At 40.5% G+C, this 18,729-nt stretch overlaps 1 pseudogene; it reads left to right on the top strand.

The window, feature by feature from the left end:
* The first annotated feature begins 313 nt into the window (after positions 1-313).
* LOC139704236 (growth factor receptor-bound protein 14-like) overlaps positions 314-18,729 on the top strand; it is a 57,211-nt pseudogene continuing 38,795 nt past the window's right edge.

The following is an 18,729-nucleotide window of genomic DNA, read 5'->3' as shown; positions in this document are numbered from 1 at the left end:
CACAGGGGGAAGAGCCGCCGCCCGCACCTGCAAAGTAGGCAGACCTGCGACCCACCTGCAGAACAGGCCCAGCAACCCAAGGAGGGGCAGAGCCTCTGCCCGCACGTGCAAGATAGGCGTACCTGTGACTCACCTGCAGAGCAGGCCCAGCAATCCGCAGAGGGGCAGAGCCGCTGCCCGTGCCTGCAAGATAGGCAGACCTGCGACCCACAAGAAGGACAGGCCCAGTGGCCCGCCAGCGTGGTAGACACATTGCCCTGGTTGGGGGAGGGACAGAGCTGCTGCCCGTGCCTATAAGGTAGGCGGAACTGCGATGGACAGGCAGAACAGGCCCAGTGGCCCGTGGAAGGGCAGAGCCACAGCCCGTGCCTGCAAGGAAGGCGGACCTGCGACCACCAACAAAACAGGCCCAGTGGACCGCGGAGGGGCAGAACCGCTGAACCGCTGCCCATGCCTGCAAGTTAGGCGGACATGTGACCCACCAGCAGCACAGGCCCAGCAGCCCACCAGCGTGGTAGACACATCTCCCTGGTTGGGGGAGGGGCAGAGCCGCCAACCATGCCTGCAAGGTAGGCAGACCTACGACCGACCAGCAGAACAGGCCCAGTGGCCCACGGAGGGGCAGAGCCACCGCCTGCGCCTGCAAGGTAGGTGGACCTGCTACCGACTGGCAGAACAGGCCCAGTGGCCTGCCGGCGTGGTAGGCACATTTCCCCAATTGGAGGAGGGGCAGAGCAGCCGCCCAAACCTGCGAGGGAGACTTTGCAACTATACAAGAGCAATATAAATATATAGGGGGAAAATTCAATAACACAACAGTTTCACCAAGCAGAAAAAAATGCAAGCAGTGTGAAAAGACAAGGAAAGAAAGGACCACAAGGAATGCAGGTCAACTCAACGTTAGAAGAGGTAATATTTGCAGCAGATGGAATGTCAGTAAAGAATTCAGGATATACATGCTTCAGATGATCTGGAGTATCAAGGAAGACATTAGACAGCAAAATCAGACAATGAAAGATCACTTAAACAATGAATTAAATAAACAAATCCAAGAAGCAAAAGATCAACTATACAGGGAGATAGAGGTTATAAAAAACAAACAAACAGAAATCCTAGAAATGCAGGAAGCAATAAACCAACTTAAAAACTCAATTGAGAATATTACCAGCAGAGTAGAACACTGAGAAGATAGAACATCAGACAATGAAGACAAAGTATTTCAACTTGAAAAGAACATAGACAGCTCAGCAAGACTGTTAAGAAACCATGAGAAGAACATCCAAGAAATATGGGATAACATAAAGAGACCAAACTTAAGAGTCATTGGGATACAGGAAAGTATAGAGGTCCAAACCAAAGGAATGAGCAATCTGTTCAATGAAATAATACGAGAAAACTTCCCAGACTTGAAGAATGAGACAGAATCCCAAATCCTAGAAGCCTACAGGACGCCAAATGTGCAAAATCATAAGAGATCCACACCTAGACACATTATAATGAAGATGCCCAACATACAGAATAAGGAGAGAATTTTAAAAGCTACAAGAGAAAGGAAAAAGATTACATTTAGGGGTAAACAAATCAGGATAACAGCTGATCTCTCAGCACAGACTCTGAAAGCTAGAAGATCCTGGAATAACATATTTCAAACACTGAAAGAAAATGGGTTGCAACCAAGAATTGTGTATCCAGCAAAATTAAGCTTCAGGATGGAAGATGAAATTAAAACCTTCCACGATAAACAAAAGTTAAAAGAATTTGCAGCTAGAAAACCATCTCTCCAAAAAATCCTTGGCAAAACATTACAGGAAGAGGAAATGGAAAATAACAATGAAAACCAACAGTGGGAGGTAGTACAGTAAAGGGGGAAAAATAATCAAAGAGGAAAAACAAACCATGTTAAGTAACATAAATAAACAAATATGACTGGAAGAACAATCCATATCTCAATGATAACCCTAAATGTTAAAGGCTTAAACTCACCAATTAAGAGACACAGGCTAGTAGAAGGGATCACAAAAAAAGACCCAACAATATGCTGCCTACAGGAGATGCACTTGATAGGAAAAGACATACATAGGCTGAAGGTGAAAGGTTGGGAAAAATCATATCACTCATATTAACTTCGGAAACAAGCAGGAGTGTCCATACTCATATCAAATAAAATAGATTTCAAGCCAAAGTTAATCAAAAGGGATAAAGAGGGAACGTACTGCTCAAGGGAACCATACACCAACAAGACATAACAATCATAAATATATATGCCCCAAACAATGGTGCAGCTATGTTCAGCAAACAAACCTTTCTCAAGTTAAAGAGTCTAATAGACCACCATACAATAATTATGGGAGACTTCAACACACCTCTCTCACCACTGGACAGATCTTCCAAACAAAAGTTGAATAAAGAAACTATAGAACTCAATAACACAATTAATAACCTAGACTTAATTGACATATATAGAATATGCCACCCAACATCAAGCAGTTACACATTTTTCTCAGCAGCACATGGATCCTTCTCAAAAAAAGATCATATATTATGTCACAGGGCAACTCTTAGACAGTATAAAGGAGTAGAGATAATACCATGCATCTTATCTGATCATAATGGAATGAAACTGAAAATCAACGATAAAAGAAGGAAGGAAAAATCATGCATCACTTGGAGAATGAACAATAGGTTACTGAATGATCAATGGGTTATAGAAGACATCAAGGAGGAAATTAAAAAATTCTTAGAGGTAAATGAAAACACAGACACAACATATCGGAATCTATGGGACACATTGAAAGCAGTTCTAAGAGTAAAATTCATTGCTTGTAGTTCATTCCTTAAAAAAAGAAAAAAAACAACAAATAAATGATCTCATACTTCATCTCAAAATCCTAGAAAAAGAAGTGCAAAACAACAGCAAAAGAAGTAGAATGCATGAAATAATTAAAATCAGAGCTGAAATTAATGAAATCGAAACAAAAGAAACAATTGAAAAAATTGACAAAACTAAAAGTTGGTTCTTTGAAAAAATAAATAAGATCGACAGACCCTTAGCCATACTAATGAAGAGAAGAAGAGAGAGAACTCAAATTACTAGCATACGTGATGAAAAAGGCAATATCACAACAGACACTTCAGAAATACAGAAGATAATCAGAAATTATTTTGAATCCTCATAATCCTATAAAATAGAAGACAGTGAAGACATCAATAAATTTCTTAAGTCATATGATCTGCCCAGATTGAGTCAGGAGGATATAGACAACCTAAACAGACCAATATCAATTGAGGAAATAGAAGAAATCATCAAAAGACTACCAACTAAGAAAAGCCCAGGACCGGATGGGTATACAGCAGAGTTTTATAAAACCTTTAAAGAGGAACTAATACCAATGCTTTTCAAGCCATTTCAGGAAATAGAAAAAGAGGGAGAACTTCCAAATTCATTCTACGAGGCCAACATCACCCTGATTCCTAAACCAGACAAAGACACTTCAAAGAAAGAAAACTACAGACCAATATTTCTAATGAACCTAGATGCAAAAATCTTCAATAAAATTCTGGTGAATCGGATACAAAAGCATATCAAAAAAAAAATTGTGCACCATGATCAAGTAGGATTCATCCCTGGATTGCAAGGCTGGTTCAATATACGGAAATCAATAAATGTTATTCACCACATCAATAGACTTAAAGATAAGAAGCATATGATCATCTCGATAGATGCAGAAAAAGCATTTGACAAAGTACAGCATCCCTTTATGTTCAAAACTCTAGAAAAACTAGGGATAACAGGAACATACCTCAATATTGTAAAAGCAATCTACGCTAAGCCTCAGGCTAGCATCATTCTGATGGTGAAAAATTGAAGGAATTCCCTCTAAAATCTGGAACAAGACAGGGATGCCCTCTCTCACCAATTCTGTTCAACATAGTTCTCGAAACACGGGCCAGAGCAATTAGACAGACGAAAGAAATTAAAGGCATCAAAATAGGAAAAGAAGAACTTAAATTATCACTATTTGCAGATAACATCATTATATACCTAGCAGACCCAAAAGGGTCTACAAAGAAACTATTAGAGCTACTAAATGAATTCAGCAAAGTAGCAGGATATAAAATCAACATGCATAAATCAAAGGCATTCCTGTATATCAGCGACAAATCCTCTGAAATGGAAATGAGGACAACCACTCCATTCACAATATCCCCCCAAAAAATAAAATACTTGGGAATCAACCTAACAAAAGAGGTGAAAGTCTTATACAATGAAAACTACAGAACCCTAAAGAGAGAAATAGAAGATCTTAGAAGATGGAAAAATATACCCTGTTCATGGATAGGCAGAACTAACATCATCAAAATGGCGATTTTACCAAAAGTTCTCTATAGGTTCAATGCAATGCCAATCAATATCCCAACGGCATTTCTTGTAGAATTAGAGGAAGCAATCATGAAATTCATATGGAAAAATAAAAGACCAAGAATAGCAAAAACAACTCTAAGCAGGAAGTGTGAATCAGGCGGTATAGCGATACCAGACATCAAACTATACTACAGAGCAATAGTAACAAAAACAGCATAGTACTGGTACCAAAACAGGTGGGTGGACCAATGGTACAGAATAGAGGACACAGAAACCAATCCACAAAACTACAACTATCTTATATTTGATAAAGAGGCTAAAAGCATGAAATGGAGGAAGGATAGCATCTTCAACAAATGGGGCTAGGAAAACTGGAAATCCATATGCAAAAAATGAAACTGAATCCCTTTCTCTCGCCATGCACAAAAGTTAACTCAAAATGGATCAAGGAGCTTGATATCAAATCAGAGACATGGTGTCTGATACAAGAAAAAGTTGGCTACGATCTACATATTGTGGGGTCGGGCTCCAAATTCCTCTATAGGACACCCATAGCACAAGAGTTAATAAGTAGAATCAACAAATGGGACTTACTCAAACTAAAAAGTTTCTTCTCAGCAAAAGAAACAATAAGAGAGGTAAATAGGGAGCCCACATCCTGGGAACAAATCTTTACTCCTCACACTTCAGATAGAGCCCTAATATCCAGAGTATACAAAGAACTCAAAAAATTAAACAATAAGAAAACAAATAACCCAGTCAACAAATGGGCCAAGGACCTGAACAGACATTTCTCAGAGGAGGACATACAATCAATCAATAAGTACATGAAAAAATGCTCACCATCTCTAGCAGTCAGAGAAATGCAAATCAAAACCACCCTAAGATACCATCTCACTCCAGTAAGATTGGCAGCCATTATGAAGTCAAACAACAAGTGCTGGCGAGGATGTGGGGAAAAGTGTACACTTGTACATTGCTGGTGGGACTGCAAATTGGTGCAGCTAATTTGGAAAGCAGTATGGAGATTTCTTGGAAATCTGGGAGTGGAACCACCATTTTACCCAGCTATTCCCCTTCTCGGTCTATTCCCTAAAGACCTAAAAAGAACATGCTACAGGGACACTGCTACATCGATGTTCATAGCAGCACAATTCACAATAGCAAGACTGTGGAACCAACCTAGATGCCCTTCAATAGATGAATGGATAAAAAAAAATGTGGCATTTATACACAATGGAGTATTACTCTTCATTAAAAAATGACAAAATCATAGAATTTGCAGGGAAATGGATGGCATTAGAGCAGATTATGCTAAGTGAAGCTAGCCAATCCCTAAAAAAACAAATGACAAATGTTTTCTTTGGTATAAGTAGAGTAACTAAGAACAGAGTTGGGAGGAAGAGCATTAGAAGAAGATTAACATTAAACAGGGATGAGAGGTGGGAGGGAAAAGGAGAGAGAAGGGAAATTGCATGGAAATGGAAGGAGACCCTCATGGTTATACAAAATTACATACAAGAGGAAGTGAGGGGAAAGGGGAAAAAAAAAAAAAACAAGGGGTAGAAATGAATTGTAGATTGTAGTAGATGGGGTAGAAAGAGAAGATGGGAGGGGAGAGGAGGGGATGGGGGATAGTAGAGGATAGGAAAGGCAGCAGAATACAACAGACACTAGTATAGCAATATGTAAAACAGTGGATGTGTAACCGATGTGATGCTGCAATCTGTATACGGGGTAAAAATGGGAGTTCATAACCCACTTGAATCAAAGTGTGAAATATGATATATCAAGAACTATGTAATGTTTTGAACAACCAACAATGAAAATTGAAGGAAAAAAAAAGAATGTTCCATTATATGGATAGACCGCATTTATGTATCCATTCATAGGTTGATGGACATTCAAGTTGTTGCCACATTTTTGCTACTATGGATAATGCTGCTGTGAACGTTGGTGCAACAGTTTTAATTTAGTGGGCTTTCATTTCTCTGGGGTAAATCCCTATGGTATCTATTTTAACTCTATTTTTAATCCTTTGAGGAATTGCCAAACTCTTTTCCAAAGAGGTTGCAACATTGTACAATCCCATCTGCAGTGCATGGGGTCAACTTTCTTTACATCCTCACTTGTACTTATTATCTGGTTTTGGTGACAGCCACCTTAATAGATGTGAAGTAGTATCTCATTGCAGCTTTGATTTGCAATTCCCAGATGACTCATGATGCTGATCTTCTCTTTATATTTAATAATCATTTGTATAAATTCTTTTGAGAATTATCTGTCAGATTTTTTGCCCAATATTTAATTGGGTTGCCTGTTTATTTTTGCATTGCAAGAATTCTTTATATATTAATACATTAATACATTAAAGATATAAATCCATCATATAAAATTTACAAATATCCCCCCATTCAATGGCTATCAGTTATTTTTCTCTTTCTTTCTTTCTCTTATTTTCAGTACTGGGTTTTGAACACAGAGCCTCACACTTTCTAGGTGAGCACTGTACCACTGAGCTACGTCCCAGCCCCGTACACTTTTGTGATGATGTCCTTCATAGTACACAAGTTTTCCATTTGGATAAAGTCCAATTTACTTTTTTGTTGTTGTCACTTGTGTTTTTGATGTCAGATCTAAGAAATCATTCTCTATTCCAAACACAGGAAAATTCATGCCTATGTTTTTCTAAGAGTTTTATGTGTTTAGCTCTTACATTTTAGGTGCAACCTATTTTGAGTTGTTTTATATATGGTGTGAGGTAGGGCTCCAACTTCATAAACTTATGAATTATTTCTCTCTGTGTTTATGTACTTATGTGTGTGTGTGTGTGTGTGTGTGTGTGTGTGTGTGTGTGTATATATATATATATATATATATATATATATATATATATATATACTTTGATCAATACTATAAAGACCTCTCTTAAAGCAAAACTTTGAAAATATTGCTTCCTCCCACACCCCACTGAGTTTTTGATTGTTAATGTTGCTCTCTTTCATGGATATTTTCCTCTAAATGTCATTCTTTCTGCCCCCACCACACATTTACTATCTTGCTCTATTTCTAGGTTTTTCTCTTGAAAAGTTAATCCTCTTTCTTTTGATTTTTCCTCCTTACCTGATGGCTGTCTTGGGGGTTCTAAGTATCCCATCCATACTGTCTGGGGCTGTGGCATGACTACTGCCCTGTGGTGCCTCCTCTGCTGTCCATCTCTAAATATCTCATAATCTTCCTCATGATTTCACCTTAACCTATGGGTTACTTGGAATGGTTTTTTTAGATAGACAAAATCATTTGACAATCTATATTTCTATTGATTTATGACATTATTACATTACACTAAGAGGATGCCATGTATGAAATGATTCTGAGTTGGCTTGGCATTTGTGTGCTTTAACACATGGTTGACATTTGAAAATGTCCCATGAGCCCCAGACAATAGCCACTGTCTCTTTATTGAGTTGTTCATATATTAGTTCAAGCTTACTTATGATGTTACTCAAGATTTCTTCTAAATATTATTTTCTGGGACCACGTATAATAATCTAAACATACAAATAAAAATGTTACTTCTAAAAAAAAAAAAAAAAAAAAAAAAGAACTCTAGAGTTGTGTTTACATACTCCGAGTAAAGTATTTAGCCCCACTACATACACTTTTTCCCTGGGTTATTTTAAAAATGGAAAAAAAAAATATAATTCTTGAGAAACAAGAATTGTCAATATTTGAAAATAAAATACAAAATTAAATTTAATTGCTCATAAGTTTACTTTATAAAAACATTACTTTTAAAAAAAAAGTACTCTTCTCTTTGCTTTAAAACACCAAACTAAAACATATGGTACTTCATAATAAACTTAATGGAGATGGTATTGTATGCAATAATAATATTTAGGGTTGCTAAAAAGTTTCTTTCAGAGAAATGTGTTATAATAGAAAGAAAATATAGAACAGCTTCTTGATAGGCAGGTGCTTCCTTCACTGATGTATTTTTGTGATTGACTTTCGAGGGTAAAATTCATTATCAAGAAATTCTGTCCTGAAATTATTTTACAATAAATTGGTTGCATTAGATAAATGAAAACTAGGTGTTTTTTTCCTCTAAGAAGTTCACCATGTTTGCTTTTCTCAGCTCATTTAGAAAGAATGAAAATATGGAAAGCCAATTTACATTGTAACTGCAGGCATCAAACCAATTTGACTTTGTAGATGCAAAAAGTGAAATGTATAAAATCATTTTCCTTTTAAATCACAAGAATAATGATCCTAAACAAGATGAAGAAGATTGTAGAGTAGATTTTTGTTTAAACTTGGTTGAAGTATAATAAAACACAAACTTACCTGTGAGAGTTTATCAGATTCATTAGGCAGAAAGTAATATTTTGGGGTGGGGTGGATTATAGTGTCCTGGAAATTGGTACACAGTAAACATAGCCAGTCTACAGATCATGAAGAACCAAATGAATGATGGTAATGCATTTTAAATTACCTTGAATTTGTAAAGAAGCAGTAAAGCACAATCTCATTCTAGTTTGGAAAGATTAGTTTTGCTGCAATATGGAGCATTTATTAAGTGAAACAAAATAAGAGGAGAGACTACTTTTAAAATGTTATTGCACTGATTCTGAAAAAAACATTTATTAGGTCCTGGAGTAAAACACTAGCAACTAAAATAGAAGAGATAGATTTGGAAATTATTTAGTAGTAGAATTTCTTGAACTTGAGATAGATGATTGTCCGAGGTTAAGTGTCAAGGACACATAGGGGCTTTATAGAAAATTATTTTGATAACTATGTCATTGGGACAGAGAATCTAAAAGAAGAAAAAACCTACTAGAAGATGACAAGTTTTGTTTAGAATACTGAGATTGTGATGCATGATGGATATCGAAGTAGGCATGGCTGCTCAGCAATTTGACGAATAATATAAACATTATTAAAAGAAGTGACATAGGTTTTAGTAATGAAATAAATGTAAAGAGTAGGCATAATATTATCACTCATGATTTTTCCTTGGTGAGTATTAGCTTTCTATTTTATTATAGTTGGAGCTCAAATGAAGTATGTTAATTGCAATGGCGAATGTTAAAATGGAGCTCAAATGAAGAATGTTAATTACAATTTTTAATGGGGCATCAATGGCGTCTAAAGGTAGTGAATCAAAAATAGATGAAATTATCTTTTAAATTATTACAATTTCAACAGAAGTTAGCTTCTGCTTTTAATCCTCTGACATCACTAGGATTTATATAATATTCTCAAAATGAATATTACAATTGTGAAGGGAAATACCAAAGGGAAAGTTACAGTAAATACATTTACCAAAAGTCACTCCCCTTGTCATCTCCAATAGTCACTCATACTTGGTATGTAAATACAATATAAACTTGAAATAACATATTCTCTAATATAGCCAATATTTTTCAACAGAAATCAAATGCTGGGAGCAAGGTGATAAACTGTTACATGTATTTATTTCTAGAAGCATCTTTGCTTAAACTGTTTTTAATATGATTCAGTAATATGTAGACTGAGTATGAAAGGTAATTGCAAACAGTATTTGATTCATTCTACTCCCTCAATTTGTCCTAAGGAGGATTTCAAAATAAGAAATGGAGATATGTATGAAAATGTTCAATGTGATTTAAAAGTTCACCTGATATCCTCAAGATTTAAATAACGTTATATCAGAAAACTGCATTGAAAATTCACATGCAAGGGAATGGAAAATGAGATTAAAAAGAATGTCTACTAAACCTCGAATATTAAGATTTTCTTTTTATTCAGAAATTATTTATTAATTGAATTGCATTTCCTTCTTGAGACCAATTGCACTACATGCTTTTTTTAAGAGAGAGAGAGAGAGAATTATTTTTAATATTTATTTTTTAGTTATTGGCGGACACAACATCTTTGTTTGCATGTGGTGCTGAGGATCGAACCCAGGCCGCAGGCATGCAAGGCGAGCGCACTACCACTTGAGCCACATCCCCAGCCCTGCACTACATGCTTTATTACTTAAATAATACATACATACCGAAATTATCACATTTTATCCATTTTATAAGTAATCAATTTATAGAAAGAAAATACAAAACTTACTGTAATTGTATAGCAATGTAGCCCCATCATATAAAGTAAATGTTCATAAATAAAAATTGGCACTTGTATATAAAGCTTTCATGATCAAGGATCACTAGATACCACCTAAATAAGACATGTCAAGAACCAGATATTAATTAGATCACCTAAAAAATTGGTGTCTATTAAAAGATTTTAAAACAATATTATTAAAAATTGTGTAGCCAGGGAAAATTGAAGGAGCAGGAGAAAGAAAAATGGAGCTCAAATGAACTATGTAAATTATCATTTTTAATGGAGCATCAATGATTTCTAATGGTAATGAATCAAAAGACAGATGAAATTATCTCTTAAATTTTAGTATTCAAAACAAATAAAGTTAAGAATGTGTAAATCTGTGAGACTAGGGAACAAGAGAAAATAAATTTTCATTTTTAATTTATATAGTTTATATGCTTATATGGAATTATTTAAAAACATTGCATCTATAATAAACACATTTCTTCTATAACATATTGTTCAGTTTTAAAATAGTTGCTATAATTATTATTTGAAATTGAAATGTGTTTTAAAATAATAGGATAAAAACCTAGCACAAAATAATGTATGCCATGTATTGCACATGCAGCCGTGAACTCCCTGATCTTCAGACTGTCTCTCTGGAGGCTCAGCCGAGCTCTGATGCTTCCCTGCTGCTCTCTGTGTGGTTTCTGAGCCTCACAGCCATGTGAATTCACAAATGCCACCTGGGGATAGTGACCAGAATGGCAGCCCATCTTCAGGCTGTGACCTTATTCCTGGGGAGGGGGCTGTGAGACCTGGTTGTGTTGGAAATGTGATGCCTCTGAATGGATATTTAACAAGTGGAGTCAGTGCTGTTACTTGATCTCAGTGGCAGAGGGTCTGATTGAAGCTAGTGTCTTATGGCTGAAAGAGAAAGTCCCTGGTCTGTTTTCCAGTGTTTTGCTGAGAAGGTTTGAATTTTTGTAGAGTCAGATTTATCTGTCTTATTCTTTGTGGTCTCTGGCTGTGTTATCATGCTTCAGTTGCTTTTGCTAAGCCAAGTTTATACAAGTCATCATCTACATTTTCTTCCAGTGTTGTTGTGTATTCAATGATTCATTTTGGCATAAGAGATGAGGTGGAGATGCAACCTCACCCTTGCCCATATGGCCAGGTGTTAGTCCAGCACTGCTGATTGAGTGATCAGTTTTCTGTGAAGTTCTAAAGTATGATTCTTACTGTTTAGTATCTGGTTTCCTGTTAATAGTGTAATTTACATGACTTTGCTTATTAGTGAGGTTCTACATAGTTCACATATTTATTAGCTCTTAGTTAATTTTGGGGTTTTCTGTTCTTTACTCATTTGAAAAACTGTATTCTTGGTGTTTTCATGTTAATATTCAATATATTTTGTTGATATTTAAATAAACTTTATGTTATTAATTTTGATTGCTGATTTTTGATTGCCTTTTAGTTTGGCTTATGATTTTTTCACAGTATTAGGGATTGAACTAAGCACCTCATGTGTGCTAAGCAAGTGTCCAGCCTTTTTGACTTTTTATTTTGGGGCAGGGTCTAGCTAAGTTTTTCAGGGTGTCCTCAGTCTTGGAATCCTCCTGTCTTGGCTGCCCGAGTAGCTGGGATTACAGGTGTACCTACCATACCTGGTTTTGCTCATGATTTTTTTTTTCTACCAGGGATTGAACCCAGAGGTGCTTAACCACTGAGCCACATCCCCAGCCCTTTTTATTTTTTACTTTGAAACAGAGTCTCGCAAAGTTACTTAGGGCCTTGCTAAGTTGCTGAGACTGGCTTTGAACTTGGAATCTTCCTGCCTCAGCCTCCCAAATTGCTGGAATTACAGGCATGTGTCACTGCACCCAGCTGCTTATGATTTTTTTGATATAAGTGAATATTGTGCTTTATGCAGTTAAATACATTTGTGTATTTATTGGCATTTCATTCATTGTTTTTATGCTTTTGAGATCCTTCCTCATCTCATGATCAGCAGATGCCTTAGGATATTGATGTATGCTAACATTAATTTTTGCCTTTAATGTTTTAGTCCTTTTTTTATATTTTGATTCATGGTATGTGTCTTGCTCAATCATTCACTTTTCCAGCAATGTTGGTGAAATATTTCATCTGTTGTCCAGATTATTCCTAGAACACATATGTGCCTTTAAAGGAAGGGTCTTATTCTGGACCACCTGCTCTGTTTCCCCCCCCCCCCATTTGTTTGTGTTTTTATTCTTTTTAGTATTCTACTTTTTCTCTTCCTCATTTTTGTTAAGATGGTATGTGCATGTGATAGAACAGAGAGTCCGTAGGGGCTGGGAGTGAAAGCGGCTGTTACTCTTTCTGACCCCAGCCCACCTGTCTGCTGTTTAGGGCCATCGCTTGTGACCACTTCTCCTTTCCCTGTCTGTGGTCCCTGGCTGCCGGTATGCAGCCTGCTCTAGTGACCTGTCTGGTTTATCCCTTCAGGACAATACTTAGGGTTCCTTGCTGTGACAGATGGAGTTTTTTGCTACTACCTTACTTTTCCCTGGCTCCAGTCAGACACATCCACCCATAATTCTGCCTGTGTATGTTTTAGTTCCTTGTATAATATATTTTATTTCAACATCAACTCCTTTCCATCAATCCATCAATTGTAGCCAGCATTTTTTGACTGGTAAGGACCTTCCTAACCTGTTCCCTTCTCCTCTCCACATCCACTGTCCTTGTCTTTACTCCTTTTCCAGTGATGAGCTTAACGACATTTCCTTAACTTTGTCATGGTGTTTATTATCTCAGTTTTAGAATTTGATCTTACAGGTTGAAAACAAATAACGTTTATATGGTTAGAGCTCTCTGTTGTTATTTTTATGTAAATGGAATTGTTTGGTAGGTTGTACATCAAGTCTGGTTCCTTCACTGAGCCTAATATTTGTGAAATCCCATCCATGTCATTTCAGCAAGTAGTTCATTGCTTTTTATCGTTTAACAAAATCCATTGTGTGGAGATATCTCACCTTGTTTATTTATTTATTTATTGGTTGGTTGGTTTGCTACTGGGGATCTGGGATTGAACCCAGGTTTTACCACTGAGCTGCATCCCCAGCCCTTTCTGTTTTTTATTTTGACCAAGTTGCTAAGGGCCTAGCTAAGTTGCAAAAGCTGACCTTGAACTTGCCATCCTCCTGCCTTAGTCTCCCCATTTGCTGGGATTACAGGCATTCACTAGTGCACCTGGCTCTATCAATCTTTTAATGGAAATTTTGTTGTGTCCAGCTTGAGGCCTTTATGAATAAAGCTGAAATTAACATTCAAGTTCAAAAAACAAACGACTCTATCCTTGGTTGAAGAGTCAGCTGGTGAGTCAGTCTAGGATTGCCTCTCCTTTTCTGACCAATAATGCATTTTAAATTGCTATAGCATACATTTTACTTGGTGTTTTATTTTTTCTTTTTTTTAATTTTCTTTTTTTTTTTTCGTAAAGCTATAGCTGTTAATTCATTATGCCTCTTTAAGGAAAAGAAAACAGAATTGGTTTGACTTTCATAGCCTCACTTTTGCAATTTGGATACAGCATAGGCTTTATTTCACTTAGGACATTGGTTCAGGTATTAGAAAATTTGCAGGTGGATATTGGGAGAATTTGATCAGCTGGCATGCTTCTGATTTCAAAAAGATGGAGGGGCAGGTGTAACTTCAAATAATAGAGCTGAAGCCAGGGTAAATCAGTGGCAGCAATGGCTTGTGACAGCTAACTGTCAGTAACATAGGCATAATGAGTCCCATGGTGCCATCGGCTTGGGAGGGAGTGATCCTAGTGAATGTACAGCTCTCTTAAAGAGGGATTTGGGAACTGGGGGGTGAGACGTGGGCCAGAAGTCAATGGGCCCTGCTTGGAGCGTGTTTCAGAAAACTGTGAGCAGGTGAACTCTGGCTTCTCCCTGGCACTGACGTGGGATCTCTTTGATGATGTTGGTTGCTGAGTGATTTGTTTATTTTATGTTTGCATTTAGTCATTTGAAGGAACAGCATGTATGTTACTGGGCTTGATTTGCAAATGTGTGTTCCATTCATATCCCTTGCCAGCCATGATTTCCCTCACAGTAAAAGTCGAGGTTCCTGGTGACTGAATGAGTGTAAACTAAGCAAATTTCTAGGTATTTTGAATACTTGATTGCACAGCACAGTTTTTATTTTTGCAAATGTGCAAAGCGAATACCTGCTCTCAAAGCAGCTGCCACTGACAGGATGCCACTGAGGCCAGGAACAGAATTGGTCCTGAAAGGGCCTTTCTGAGCATGGTGCCAGGTACACTGAAATAGTTAACTCTTGAACTAACAAAGGGATGCTGGTCTTTCTACTGAAGACATTAGATCCACATTGGATCAGCTGACATGCTTCTGAGTTCAGAATGATGGAGGGGCACGTATAACTGGCCCCTCCATGGTACTTGATAGGGACCAAGAATAAAAAGGGAAATTGAACATCAAAAAAAGGAGGAAGAGCAGCTTCTGAGGGAAAAAGACTGTTCTGGAAGTTGAACACGTGGAGCTGTATGAAGGGCTCACCTCTCTGTCCATTGTGCTGTGTTCTCATTTGGACTTTCTTGGGAATGACACGGGACCCTGGATGGGGCTGTAGCCCAGCAGTGCACTGTACTTGCCAGCACAGATTCCTATGTTGACAGCTGTGTTGAGGTTTCCAGTCTGGGGTCAGGAGGAGAGCACTGCCAGCCCTGTCCCTAGCAATCTGTGACCTGCTAACGAGACCAGGCCACAAGAGGCCAGGGCCTCCCACCAGCCTGAATCTTGCATGGAAGATGGCACAGGACCTCTTGCTTCTTCTCTGAGGGTCCCACCTGTCTGTCTAAAGGTGGGGCAGGTGCCTCAGCAGTAGGGGTCGCCAGCCTTAGCTGAGCACTGAGAGCACCAGGGAGCAGGAGGCCTGACATGGTGAGAGGGAGACCTGCAGTTCTCTGCTCCTAGCAGGGAAGAGATGGTCTGCTCTGGTGGGCAGGTGCAGGGGACTTTAGTGAGGATCTCTTTGCAGAAGTGTGGGAAGGGCAGTGGGAGGTCATGAGGGCCATCCTATGCTTCAGGTGAGTCACTGCAAGGACCAGAAGACCCCCCATGTCCCAGGAGACAAGGAGAGTGGCATCTGGCCCAGAGCAGAGTCAGGAAGGACAAGCTGTGGCCAACACTGAGGAGTGCAGCTGGCCAGCAGGATGGCTTCCCTTCCTCTAGTCCCTCCTTCTGATCTGTCTGGGTTCCCAGAGGACCAGCTATAACCATGCAGATGGACCACCTAGCACCCATCAGTCACCTGGGTGTGTGTGGGGGGGTTGCAATCCCAGGGCCCAATGAGGACACTTGCTGCAGTCCTGTTTCATTGTGTCTTTTGCTGAGGGGGCCCCCTTACTGCTGCAGGCATGTTCAGGGGTCACTGACCATCCCACAGCTCTTCCTCCAGAACCGGGTTCCCACCTTCTTTGTGTCTCAGGTTCCTGAGAGAGGTGGTGCAGCTCTTCCCGGCCCTCAGCCCAGCAGGTGCCATTTTCCTTGCAAGGACCCTCAGCATCATCATGCCCCAGAGTTGTGGGGCCCTGGCTTGTGGCATCTGGTGTTTTCACCCCAGGTACCCAGTACCTGCCCTCCTGTGTGGGTTTCCCAGCCTGGACATCAGTGTTCCTGGAGATAAATCAGTGCATTGGCCAGGATTGTGTGCATGCAAGGCCACGGAGATGGGGCTGCACGGGAAAAGCACTGGAGAAGATAACAGAGGAGCATTTGGAGGGACAAGCCACTGGCCTGCTGGAGACAAGCTAAAACCTTGCTAATATTTGGTTGCATTTTAGGCCTAAACTTCCTGTGAACTGTAGCTTATCCAGCCCATACCAGCCCCGGCTCACCGTGGCTCCTCCTGGGCCCGGCCTCTCATTCACCTTGTGCTCTAGCTGAGCTCCCCCAACCCTACTCCCCTCCAGACCCCTGATTCCATCCCCAGCTCCCTCCCCCAGGCACCTGGCTCAGGCCTGACCCTTACTCAAACCCCATCTCCCTCACCCACCTTTGAGATTCCCCCACCCCAGCTCAGAGTTCAACACCCCTGACCCTGGACCCTATTCCAGGTGGCCTTGCCTGTGCCCCTGTTCACACACTCTCCCCTGCCTCCTCCCACTGAGAACAGCTCCTCTCTGCCACAAGACTGCTGTATCCATCAGGCTGGTTTTTGGGCTGTCTCTGGACCTACCTGTGGTGTCATATCATGTGCTGGGGTGGTGAGGAGTCAGAATCAGAATCAGATCCAGTCAATGTCTCTATAGTGAGCAAAGCTGGAGAGACCAAATGTCGAGGGGCCACCTGTGGCGGTAGTGAGGAACGGGCGAGGGTTTCTTCTGGCTGACCAGGGGCCGCCATTGTCTTCCTTGTGGTGAGGATATTCCCTATTCAGTGTGGTTTCTCATTTCCTGGTTAAGAAGAGGTTGAGAGGGGATGGCTTGTGACATATGGGGATCTTCAGAACACAGGTTATTCCCATGATCCTTTTTGCCTTCCTCTTCCTCTGTGCAGCTGTGCTCATCCCTGTATGATCTGGAAGACCTTCAGGGCCATAGAGGGTTTGAGGTGGCTAAGACAGAGACCTGGAGGAAGGGTTACTGGGAGAGCAGGAGGTAACAGGAGAGGGGTTCTCTGACATTATGTTGCCTGGAGCCCAAACTGCCAGGCCTGGGGGCCTGGGTGGGGTTGGGCTTGAGTTACCCACAGGGAGGATGTGGAACAGGCAGGACCTGACCACAGATGGTTGGGGACAGGGAGGTGGATGGCTGCAAGGTCAAGGAGCAGAACTGGGGTTTTCTTGGTGGTGGAGGATGGGAAGGGCTGTGCGGTGGTGGTGAAGGAGTTGTTCTGGATGTAAGGCTGCAGACAGGGAGGGAGGGCGTGGCATGGAGGTTCCCAGGCCAGCAGAAGGTCTGCCTGCATTAACCAGAGCTCCTGAGCTAAGCAGCCTGGCCTGGAGCATCTGCTGATGGAAGGTGTCTGGTCCTGAGCTTGCTTGGGAAGGAGACTGGATGGGCTGTGGGGAGTCTCCTCACCATCACCAAGTGGATCGTGTGTTCTCTGTGGCTGGGCATTGGACATAGGTACAGGGTGTGGTGGCTGGTGGGATCTGGTGAGACTCCTGGCCACAGACCCTGTATGGGGGATCAACTAACTGAGAAGATCCCGTATTGCCTGTGCCTGGGGGCGCGGGGGAGTCTATTATTCTTGGCATGAGTAGAACAGATTGTTCTAGGCTAGAAAAAAATCAAACCAAAACAACAAAATGACTTAATTATTTGCCAGCACCATTGGAAATTAATTATTCTTTCTAATATGAACCTCTAATGCAAGATGGATATATCTCAGATGCGTGTGGGATTTTTAAAAAATTCTTTTTGAGTTTCTGGACCTTGCTACATTTACCCAGAGGCCTGGGTTTTCTGGCTCTTTTATTTTTCATGGGGCCCAGGTCATAAGCCAGGCCCCTACTTTCCCCATGCCCATCAGGTGTCTAATCCCCCACCTCAGTCACTTCTGAGCCTGTCCTGGGGCACCGGGAGATGCCACTTCACTCACTGTGTCATTTTATGCAGGTGACTTCTGGTGGGCCTCCTAATTCTGTCCCCACCTGTCCCAGTGCTGGCAGTGCCTTGTCATCTTCAAGCCCTGCTTTACGTTCGTGGCACTTGATGGAGGTGTAATTTATACTGGTGACATGCACACCTTCTGAATGGCCAGCAGGTGGTTTTCAACAGATATGGCCAGGTATCGCTTTGCAACAGGAAAGTGTTTGGAGAAACGAGTTGTCAGGTGACTTTATTGTGGGGACATCACGCAGTGTGATGACGCACCGCCCAGGTGGTGCAGGCCCATCACTGGGTGGCCTCTTGTACTGTCAAGCAACACAGTGCCCTGTGTAGAGGCGCATACTTATAATCCTAGCTCCTCCGGAGGCTGAGGCCAGCAGAGGATTGGGAGTTTGAGGCCAGCCTTGGCAACTTAGCCAGATCCTGTCTCAAGGTAAAACAAAAAGGGCTGGGGAGGTAGCTCATGGTCAAGTGCTTGCTCTGGTTCAATCCTGGGTATGCCCCGCCCCCCCAAAAAAAATTAATAAACTGGAGACACGAGTCTAATGGAAGCACAGTGTAAGTAGGAGTCCACTCTGAAATAATGATAAAAACTTCAGTTAACAGTAAACATATCACCCTTTAATATGGTCACTTATTGTCCTCAAAT

This window comes from Marmota flaviventris, unplaced genomic scaffold, assembly GCF_047511675.1.
Source record: "Marmota flaviventris isolate mMarFla1 unplaced genomic scaffold, mMarFla1.hap1 Scaffold_48, whole genome shotgun sequence".
Taxonomy (NCBI): Eukaryota; Metazoa; Chordata; class Mammalia; order Rodentia; family Sciuridae; genus Marmota; species Marmota flaviventris.
Note: the sequence above shows the minus strand (reverse complement) of the source record. Positions and strands in the feature narration are given on the sequence as shown.